The following is an 11,894-nucleotide window of genomic DNA, read 5'->3' as shown; positions in this document are numbered from 1 at the left end:
AGGTGGCATGGCTGGCCCCAGCAGGTGCCAGATTTCATGGAGGGACTTGTTTTGCAGAAGACATTCCAGAGTACTGGGTCCAGAGGCAGGGGACAGTGGCAGGGATCTGCTTCCTTGATCTAAGAGCCATACTGCCTCTTTCCATGTTGCCTCATTATGCCTTTAACCGTAAATATCACCCACTGTTTTCATTTTAACTGAAAATAGGCAAAGCAGCTGAGCATCACACATCATGCTCCATGGCTTCTGTGTGAGTTTCTCTTGCTTCTTTCCTTCAACATTTAGCACCTTATTCTGTTTGCTGGTGTTATGAACTGAATGTTTGCCCTCCCCCCAAGTACTTATATATTGAAGTCTTAAACCCTTGTGTGGGTGTTGTTGGAGATGGGACCTCTAAGGAAGTAAGTTAGGTTAAATGAGGTCACTAGAGTGGAGCCCTAGACCAACAGGATTAGTGTCTTATGTGACACCAGAGAGCTATCACTCTCACTCTCTCTCTCCCTCTCCAGCCCTCAATGCACAAGCACCAAGGAAAGGCCATGTGAAAAGGGTAAAAGGACTCATGGACATGGACAACAGTGTGGTGATTTGGGAGGGAAGAGGGGTATAAGGGGGCTAAATGGCAATAAAAAAATACAATAATTAAAAGGAAAGAAAGGCCATGTGAACACATAGTGAAAAGGTGGCCATTTACAAGCCAGGAAGAGTGGTCTTACCAGAAACCAAATTTGCTGGACCCTTGATCAGGGACTTCCAGCCTACAGAACCATGAGCAAATAAATATTTGTAGTTTAAGTTACCCTGTCTGTGGTATTTTGTTATGGCAGCCTGAGTAGAAAAATATACTTTGCTTCTCAGGGAATATTCTTCCCCTTCCAAAACTACATCCCAAACCTCCTTTAAATTCTATCTCTTAGTCATCTCAATCCTTTCGGCTAGCTTTCTGGTACAGAAACCTTCAGTGATAGTTATTAATATGATGCTTTCTGGATAAGATATTTACTTTAATTACGACCACTGATGGATAATCTTCTAATTCCAAAGAATAATATTAACAGCAGGCTTTCAAAACACTAAGACAGGTAGGCTGAAGGATTCAAATTTGCTTGTACAGGCCTCCCAGTGGACTTTGTCCCTCCATGAAAGCAGCTGCCTTTTCACTTGCGAACAGCATCACCCTTAATCCTCAGACTTAAGCAGTCCTTTCACTCTCAATATCCAGGCAGTGAGTACTTATTTTACCAGAAGAAATAGGGAAAATGATTATATTTATATCTATCAGTTGTTAATTATTGTATCATTTATTTGAAATGGGACTGAGATGTATCATTTTTTAACTTTTGCTTGTGTATTTATTTAGTTTGAAAGACAATATAGTTCTTTGTGGTAGGAATAATGTTATGAAATCCCCTCTTTGCTTTTTAAAACAAAAGCTTAACAAAACCATTGTGTATATTACACGTATTCTGTTTTTGGTTCAGCTTCTCAAAAATGCCATCAGAGACTGTCTTTATATATCTTTACCCTGTCATTCTTAGTGTGTTGTCTTTTGTTCTCATGCTTGTGCCTCATGATCAAAAATGAACACTGCAAACACAGAGGTTATCATGTACCCATTGAAGGAAAGAGGGAGAACATGTCATAGCCACTACTAGTTGCTAAGGAGTCTTGGAAAGTGGGTATTTAGCTTTTGAAACTATTAATGGTGGTTAAGAGAGAAGATGATTAGAAATGCATGCCAGGTGAGCCACAAGTGAAAGGAATTATATTGTGTTTAGAAATTGTTATGTTATCAAAATTGATTTTTAATGTTAAAGTGTTTGGAGTAATTTTTGTGCATGATATATCTCAGATGTTTTCTATAAGCTAATAATTTTGATTGAGAATTATTCCTTTTCTTATAAAATTAATGCATACTTGACCTTTGCTTCTGGTTAAGATATAGAAAGTAGCAGAAGATCATTGCTTTTGCCAAGAAATTGGATGAATTACAGAAAGTGTTAAAAACTGACCATGGAGACTGTGAATAAGGGAAGGTAGAGGAGACTCAAATTTCAGAGTAGAAAGATCTCATTCTATGTGGGTACAGATCTGTAGCATTCTTCCTTCTTGAGTCATTTGACAAGTAAGTGTGTGATAGGCTGAGAACTGGACTCACCATTGCAGAGAAACTCTGTTAGGATAGAGAGAAACAGTAGCGCTTTTGAGGGCTGGTGTGAAAAGTTCAAATCTAGGGGATTTCTAAACACAAAGACAGTTTTCTATGCTGGTTTCTCCTCATGAAACTTTAAAGACTGCTGTAGTGGTAAGTGGGGTTCAACCTGGGGTTGAAGAGCAGAATAAAGTCCTGTAGTTTCATTGAGTTTAGAAGTCAAGATCATGTTAGAGAGGGGAGCCTACAATAAACTTAGCACACATCTCACACATGAGGCATTGAAACCAGAGGTAAATTGAGTGTACAAAAATTAACCACCTTATCCCAGCTCAACTGTTGATTGAATCATGGTAACCAGCATTTTCCCCTGTCTGCCTGATGAAGGAAAAGGCAAACCACTGTTGGAGGATATGGAATATACTTCAGTATTTACACAACTTTTATAGACAATTTCTGGCATACAAGAAAAAAATTACAATACATCAGAAAGGGAGAGGGGCAGGAAAATGTGAATATAATCAAGAGAAAAATCAACCAGTACAGGCAGATAAATAGATGACTCAGATTTCATACTTAATAGACAAGATTTTACAATGACTATTATAAATATATTAAAGAAAACGGGAAAATATGAACAAAACTGATGAAAAGAGAGAATTTCAACAGAGAAATAGAATATTCTATCATTTATCTATCTGTTATCTTGTCATCTATTCCAAATGTACATTATAAACCTGAACATTTAAAATAACTTACCAGAAGAGCTTAATAGCCCACTAAACAAACAAGAAGACAGGATTAGTGAACAAATCTAAGCACAAATAAATTTAAAACAAAAACAGTGTGTAAAAAGTATAAAGACCATTAACAAAAGATCTAACATAGATAACTGAAGTCCTAGAGGAGAGAGAAAATAGGGCAAAAGCATATTTGACTTTTCCAAATTTGATGAAATATATTAATCTACTGCTTAAGAATTTCAGTGCATCCCCAACAGGAAAAATAAATAAGTCAAATATAGATATGTCACAGTCCAAATTGTGACTATTTTGGAGGAAAAAAAAATGTTTAAACAAAGGAATAAAGACACATTAACTTCATAGAAACAGCAATTATATTGATGGCAGACTTTTCAATAGAAATGCTGAAATTCAGATGATAATGGAATAACTTTAAGGTGCTAAAGAGAAAGAAACAAAACAAAATCCCTGTCAAACTAAAAATTTTAATTCAGTGAAAATACTCATTAGAAATGAAATTCAAAAAAATGTTTGAAAACAAAGATCTAGATAAATCACTGCCAGCAGACCTATTAAAGAAAATTTTTCTGGCTGAAAGATATGATCTGTGAAGGAAACAGAACTGGAGAAAGGGATAAAGAGCACTGAGAAGGGTAAATACGTGGTTGAGTATAAAGAGTATTGTGTATTTAAGCCAACAATAACAGCAATATCTTGTGGGATTTAAAACCTACATAGAAATAAAATGTATAACAACCAAAGTGCAAAGGATAGACGTGGGTAAATGGAGTTGTGTTGTTACAAAGTTTGTTGAAATATTCATGAAGAAGTAAAGTGCTAATTTATGGTAGTGTGAATCAATTAAGAATGCATATTGTAATTCCTAAAAATGTAATAAAAAGTAAAACTAAAAACCTATTACATGAGATAAAATGGAACATTAAAATACTTAATTAACCTCCAAAAGCTTAGGAAAGGAAGAAAATGTGAACAAAAACAGATGTGACAAATGCAAACTAAATAAAATGACCTATATTCAATTACACTAGCAAGTACCTTAAATGTAAATTGACTAAAAACTTCCATTAAAAGAAAAAAAAAGTTTTACTGGGTTAAAAAATATAAAGAACTATAAGAAACTGAAAATAATGTAAAAAATATGCCATACATATATAAACCCAGAAAACAAACGTCTTGTTTGTTATATTAATATCAACAATGTAACAATTGGGGCAAAATATTATAGAGTTAAGAAAAGCATTTCTTAACTATAAAAGGGGAAATTTAATAGGAAGACATAACTTTTCTTAACCTGAATGCATCTAATAGTATAGTTTCAAAGTATATAAAGCAAAAACTGAAATAAAAGAAAAAATAGACATATCCATAGTCATAGCTGTAAATTTAAACACAGTTCTTTCAGTAGTTTACAGTGCTAGTAGACAAAAATCATAAAAATTCTAGAAGGCAAATTCCTCAACATAATGAAAGGTATCTACAAAAAATCTACAGTTATCGTAATTCTTAAAGTTGTCATATTGAACTATTTAAGTTTGGGGAAAGACTAGGGTTTTAATTATCACTATCTCTTATTCAACATTGTTTAGAAGTCCCTTGCCAGGGCAAGAAGACAAGAAAAATAAATAGAAGTGTATAAGGAAGGAAGTAAAAAATAAAATTATATTTTCAGATGAAATGATTCTATAGAAAGAAAACCAAAGCAATCTACCACCTTATCTAATAAGTGAATTTGTCAAGATTACCAGATACAAGGTTAATAGAAAAAAAATTTAATTGTATTTCTATACACCATAAACAAAACAGTTGGAAAATAAAATTAGAAAAGCAATCTCATTTACAATAATATAAAAATATCAAATATTTCTAAATAAATTTAATGAAATAGTTGCAAAATCTCTACACTGAAAACTAAAATTTTGCTGAGAGATATTAAAAAGGAACTAAATAAATTGTTATTTCATATGCTACAATATTCAATATTGTTAGGACCACAATGATCACAAGTTGATCTATATATTCAGATCTAATCCAAATCCCCATAAATTTTCTTGTGTGTAAAAATTGACATATTGATTCTAAATACATATTGAAATGAAGTGGACCTAGCATAGCCAAGCCAATCTTGATGACAAAATTTGAAGATTACCAGATTTTAAGTTACCAAAAATGACTTTTAAGTGTTTAGTTGGCATAATGATAGAAATAGATAAATTGAACAGAATAGTGTGCCCCCAAATAGATGCATACATATTTGTGCACTTGACTTAAGACAAATATAATTTATGAGGGAAATGATAGTCTTTTCAATAAATACTGCAGAGAAATTAGATATCCATAAGGAATAAGATGAGATGGCCACTCAAATGTTGGTGGATAATAGACATACTACTAGAAGCATAAACCTTAAAGCATCTAGAACAGAAGTTCTCAACCAGAGGCTCTATGGACTCTGGAAACATTTTTCACAACTGTGAGGAGATGCTATTGAAATCTATAGGCCAGCAATGTTGTTAAACATGTGACAGTGCACAGGAGAGTCCCCACAACCAAGAATTATCTAGCCCAAAATGTTAATACTGACAAGGTTGGCAAACCCTGGTCTAGAAGAAAACATAGGATAATGTCTTCATCATCTTAGGTAGGAAGATCATAAAAATAACCATCCATAAAATTTTAAAAATTGATGTTTTATTATATTTAAAAGGAAACCTTTCTTTTTCTGTTAAAGAAAATGAAAAAGCAAGTTATAGACTGGGTGAAGAGATGTATGATACATATATCTGATAAGGACTCTGCCAGGGAGACTCTAAAAGATCCCCATTATCCCTGACTGCTGGTAGTCACAGCCTGTGTAATCCTCTGCCCTTGCATTCTAGTGGAGCCTGTGGCTTGTTTCCAACCAACAGAATATGGCAGATGTGATGGGATGTATGTGATTAAGTTCCATAAGCCTGTAGCATCCATCTTGTGAAGAGACACTCTCCCACGCTGGCTTTAGGAGACAAGTGGTCATCTTGGGGCAGCCCACATGGCAAGGAAGGGCCACTTCCAGGCAGCAGCCAGCAAGAGGCTGAGGCCCACAAAATGACGCCCACTGGAATTGAATGCTGTGAGCAACTGCAAGCTTGGAAGCTCTCAATTTCAGCCACAGATGAGACTACAGCCCTGAATATCACTTTGACTGCAGCCGTGAGAGACTCTGAAGTGAAGGGCCCAGGTGAGCCAGGCTTAGACTCCTGATTCACAGAAACCATCACATAATGAATATATGATATTTACGCCACTAAGGTTGTGGTAATATTGCTAGCCAGCAGTATATAATACAAATTTATAGCCAGGGCAGAATATCCTATATATCCAACAAAAACAACCCAATCAAACATGTCCAAAATACTTGAACAAGCACCTCACAGAAATTCAACTGGCTAATAAGTATATATTTTAATTGCTTAATGTCACTAATATCATGGAATCACAAATTAAAACCACAATGAGACATGCCACACACACTATAATACAATGGTAAAACTAAAAAGACTGTTGATCTGGGTGTTGACAAGGATGGGAAGAAAATACTGAATTCTTGTAGAGTGTCGCTTCAAGTTTTTAATAACCAGCCTTTTTGGGAAACCACTCAGCAGATTCTACTAAAGCAAATGAAGCATCTACACCACATTCAACAAATGGACCAAATTCAGCCCACCACCCACTTTGTCAGTAAAATGTTCTTGCACAGGTATGCTCATTGTTTGATATATTATCTATGGCAGAGGTGACTAGTTATGACAAAAGCCTAAAGAATTTATTGTCTGGCCCTTTACAGAAAAAGTTTGATGACAACTGGTCTGTGCTGTCTCAGCAATTCCTCTTCTAAGTGCAAAATAAAATGTTCAAGAGGATTCATAGAAGTTTTATTGTACTAGCACCAAACTGGAAAAACCTAAATTCCCACCAAGAAGAAAACAGATAAATCGAGATATATTTGTACAATGGAATACAACGTTGTGATATAATAGGGATGATTCTCAGAGGTATATTGAACAAAAAATGCCAGATACAAACAAAACATATTATATACCACCCAAGGATTGATAAAATAGTTGATAGAGTTGGAATAATGGGGAGTTCTGAAGGTAAGGTATAAATAGGATAGCTACCTAAGGGAGCCTTCTAGCATGTAGATGCAAGTGAGTAATCAGGTGGTACTGTTTGTGTATTTTAGTATGATTTCTCTCAGAAAATTTGCATGCTTATTGTAGAATCTCGAAGGTATAGCAAAACTTAACAAATTTTTTTTTAATTTTACTTTTATTGTTTTTCTGTTACAATTGTCCCACTTTTTTCCCTCATTGCTACCACCCACCCAGCTTACCCCTTCTCCAGTGGTCCATCCTGACCCCGTTGTTCATGTTCATGCATTATTTATATTAGTTCCTTTGCTAAACCCTTCCCCTACTTACCCTCTTCACTCCCCCCTCCACCCACGATAATTGTTACTCTGTTTCTTGTTCAATTTGTTCATTTATTTGTGTTTTTCATTAGTCTCCTGTATTGGGTGATAGCATATGGTATTTTTCTTTCATTGCCTGGCTTATTTCGCTAAGCATAATTCTCTCTATTTCCATGCATGTTGTCGCAAATGTCAGGAGTTCCTTCTTCCTTTCTGCTGCATAGTATTCCATTGTGTAAATGTACAACAGTTTTTTTGATCCACTCATCTACAGATGGGCACTTAGGTGGTTTCCAGCACTTGGCTATTGTAAACAGCGCTACTATGAACATAAGGGTACATAGGTACTTTTGAATTGGTGTTTCAGGATTCTTTGGGTATAATCCTAGTAGTGGAATCGCTGGTTAAAAAGGCAGTTCCATTTTTAGTTTTTTGAGGAAATTCCATACTGTTTTCAATACCAGTCTGCATTCCCACCAACAGTGCGCTAGGGATCCCATTTCTCCACATCCTCACCAGCACAGGTTGTTTGTTGATATGTTGATGATGGCCATTCTGACTGCTATAAGGTGGCATCTCATTGTGGTTTTTATTTGCATCTCTCTGATGGCTAGTGATGTTCAGCATTCTTTCATAGGTCTATGGACCCTCTGTATATCCTCCTTGGAGAATTGTTTGTTCAGGTCCCTTGCCCATTTTTTAATTGGGCTGTCTGTCTTCTTTGTGTTGAGATGTGTAAGTTCTTTATATATTTTAGAGATCAATCCCTTATCTGATGTATCATTGGCAAATATATTTTCCTATATGGATGCTTGCCTTTTCATCTTGCTGATGTTTTCTTTTGCTGAGCAGAAACTCTTTAGTTTGATGTAGTCCCATTTGTTTATTTTTTCCTTTATTTCCCTTGCCTTAGGATATGTATCAGTGAAAATATTGTTATGTGGGATATCTGAAATTTTCCTGCCTATGTTTTCCTCTAGGACTTTTATGGTGTCATGTCTTAAATACTACAAGGCCACTGTAATTGAAATAGCCTGGTACTAGCATAAGAACAGATATATAGATCAACGGAACAGAATAGAGAGCCCAGAAATAAACCCAGGCCTCTATGGTCAACTAATATTTGACAAAGGTGGAAGGAACATAAAATGGAGTGAGAAGAGCCTCTTCAACAAATGGTCCTGGGAGAACTGGACAGGGACATGCAAAAAAATAAAACTAGACCACCAAATTACACCACACACCTGAATAAAGTCAAGATAGATGAAAGACTTAAATGTAAGACATGACACCATAAAAGTCCTAGAGAAAATCATAGGCAGGAAAATTTCAGATATCCCACATAACAATATTTTCACTGATACATCTCCCTGGCTGGTTTGGCTCAGTGGATTGAGCGTCGGCCTGCGAGCTAAGTGTCGCTGGTTCGATCTTCCAGTCAGGGCACATCAGAGAAGGAAAACTCTGACTCCAAAAAACCTCCGCTGCCTTGCGGCATACCTCTTCAGGGGAAAGGCTAAGGGAGTAAACCCCGACAGAAAATCCGGAGCCGGAGTCCCTAAGGCGGTTTGACGTTGTAGTCAACACCGGCAACTCCTGCGGCGCACCTGAAGCCAAGCTGTATTGACTCTGTCTTTCCCTTGGACCCTTCAGCTGCGAAGAGAGGGGGGGGTCTGCTGCATGGGCAACAGCAGACCCTCCATATCACCCTGCCCAGGCTCTGTAGCTTCAGCTTCACTGGAGAGGACACTCCAGCGTCATCGCAAGATGTCGATTCAACACGGGAGGAGACAGATACCGTGTCACTCCCGAGTCGGACTGCACAGCCATTCTCGGCGGTGCAGATAGACTCTTAAGAAGCTACACCATCGTCTCTCGAGACGGACGGCTGCCGACATCGACATCTCCTAAGGCAAGGGAAATAAAGGAAAGAATAAACTAATGGGACTACATCAAACTCAAGAGTTTCCGCTCAACAAAAGAAAACATCAGCAAGATGAAAAGGGAACCAACCATATGGGAAAACATGTTTGCCAATGATACCTCTGATAGGGATTGATCTCTAAAATATGTAAAGAACTTACATATCTCAACACAAAGAAGACAGACAGCCCAATTAAAAAATGGACAAAGGACCCGAACAAACACTTCTCCATGGAGGATATACAGAGGGTTCATAGGCATATGGAAGAATGCTCAACATCTCTAGCCATCAGAGAGATGCAAATAAAAACCACAATGAGATACCACTTTACACCAGTAAGAATGGCCATCATGAACAAATCAACAAACAACATGTGCTGGCGATGATGTAGAGAAATGGGAACCCTAGTGCACTGTTGGTGGGAATGCAGACTGGTATTGAAAACAGTATGGAATTTCCTCAAAAAACTAAAAATGGAACTGCCTTTTTAACCAGCGATTCCACTACTAGGATTATACCCAAAGAATCCTGAAACACCAATTCAAAAGTACCTATGTACCCTTATGTTCATAGCAGCGCTGTTTACAATAGCCAAGTGCTGGAAACCACGTAACTGTCCATATGTAGATGAGTGGATCAAAAAACTGTGGTACATTTACACAGTGGAATACTATGCAGGAGAAAGAAAGAAGGAATTCCTACCATTTGCGACAACTTGGATGGAACTAGAGAGAATTATGCTTAGTGAAATAAGCCAGGCAATGAAAGAAAAATACCATATGATATCACCTGATACAGGAGTCTAATGAACAACACAAACAAGTGAACAAAATTGAACAAGAAACACAGTAACAGTTATCAGGGTGGAGGGGAGAGGGAGAGAAGAAGGTAAGTAGGGGAAGGGTTTAGTAAAGGAACTAATATATATAATCTATGAACATGGACAATGGGGTGGGGATTGACTGTGGGAGAAAGGAGTGGGCTGGGTGGGGGGCAGCAGTGAGGGAAAAAGTGGGACAATTGTAATAGAAAAATAATAAAAATAAAATTTAAAGAATGAACAAACAAAAACCTCTGCTCCATATATTCCCTAAAAGGGAAAAGAAAAAAAAAAAAGTCCACTATATGTTCAAAATTACTCTCTAGAGTGTAACTAGAAAGCAGTTTAACAATTCAAGCCAAGAATTTATCTATGAGTCATCACAAGCTTGTCTTCCTTTAAAAAAAATAAAACTTTAGAAATAAAACAAAAAATGATATTGATCACTTTTCTTACGATGCAGTTACTTAACATTAACTGATATTTAGACCGAGTTACGAGGGGGAGGGGCCACCTACAGGCCTTGTCTCGCAAGAGCACATGTCTGTGAGTGCAGGGCATTTGTCATAACTGCAATAGCAAGTTTTAATTTTTAATCTTTAATTTGATTTAAACATTGCTTTGAGTAGTATGGCAATACCATTGGTACAGAAAGGGATCAGGAGTGACATTCAGAACAGCACTACCTGTGGTTCTTCTGTTTTGGAGGCCGCAGGGCAACTTATATGTAGTGTTTTGTCACATATACTCTTTAGGCCTTTCTGTACAAGTGCTGAACACTCCATACATGTGACAACATCAGGCCACAAGCCTGCTTGTCAGCAGTCTCCAGGGTGGTAGGCTGTTGTTTGCTTTTAACAAGTGTCTCAGTAGTAGAAGCATTTTTTGAGGTCAATTTCAGTCCCAACAAGAAAGAAAGGACTCTTTGAGCAGTGGTGTTCCAAATATCCACTTTTCTTTTTTATTCTCAGATGAAGACAGCACTGAAAAGCAGACTAGGGATGCATCTCTTTGTGGACTGGCAAGAGGTCATAATCTGTCACAATTATCTGGACTGTGGCATCAAGAAATCTGAGAGCACACAGCTGTCTACCCCTCCTAACTGCATGCAAAGCTATCAGGTGTGGCTAATATACATTCAGACAATAATCTTTTCGGATAGGCTGTCAAGTAACCTTTCCCTCCTATTCCTCTTTGACTGATGATACAATTGTTTGCTTCTTTTACTAAAGTATTCTGCATCTACGTTACGTGTTGGTCTCAAGTTGTCCATCTGGGCATTGGTGGCTCTGTGTGGGGTCTCCACCACTAGGCAGTGGCATGCCCACAACATATTTAGGTGTTCACACTTTTCTAGGTTTGGCCAGCTGGGGGTCTCTTCAAGCTGGCTCTTTTTTGTCCTTGTAGCATTTTTGCATTTTCTGGGGGGAAAAAAGTTGTGCTTTTCCTAACTCAAAAATGGAAACATCTGTTTCTCTGGGGAGCCCTGGTTCATTTCAGTGAAGGATGATATTTAGAAACCAAGTCTTCTTTGAGGACTCAGTATGCTCACTGCTACTAGGTCCTTCAGGAGAAGGAGCAGAAAATATAAGCATATGCACACATATGTTAATGTGCACACATCTATAACATCTGTAGCTATCTCTTTATGTATGTATGTATGTATGAAAAATTCTCGATTTAATACCAATACATCTAATTCCAATTCAATACTAGCGTCGTTTCTAGCCTTTCTTTTTCCCATGTGGGTAAATCTCTTTTCAACCTGATCAGAAGGTTTTTCA

This window comes from Furipterus horrens, unplaced genomic scaffold (genome assembly GCF_987537825.1).
Source record: "Furipterus horrens unplaced genomic scaffold, mFurHor1.1.pri manual_scaffold_4, whole genome shotgun sequence".
NCBI lineage: Eukaryota > Metazoa > Chordata > Mammalia > Chiroptera > Furipteridae > Furipterus > Furipterus horrens.
Note: the sequence above shows the minus strand (reverse complement) of the source record.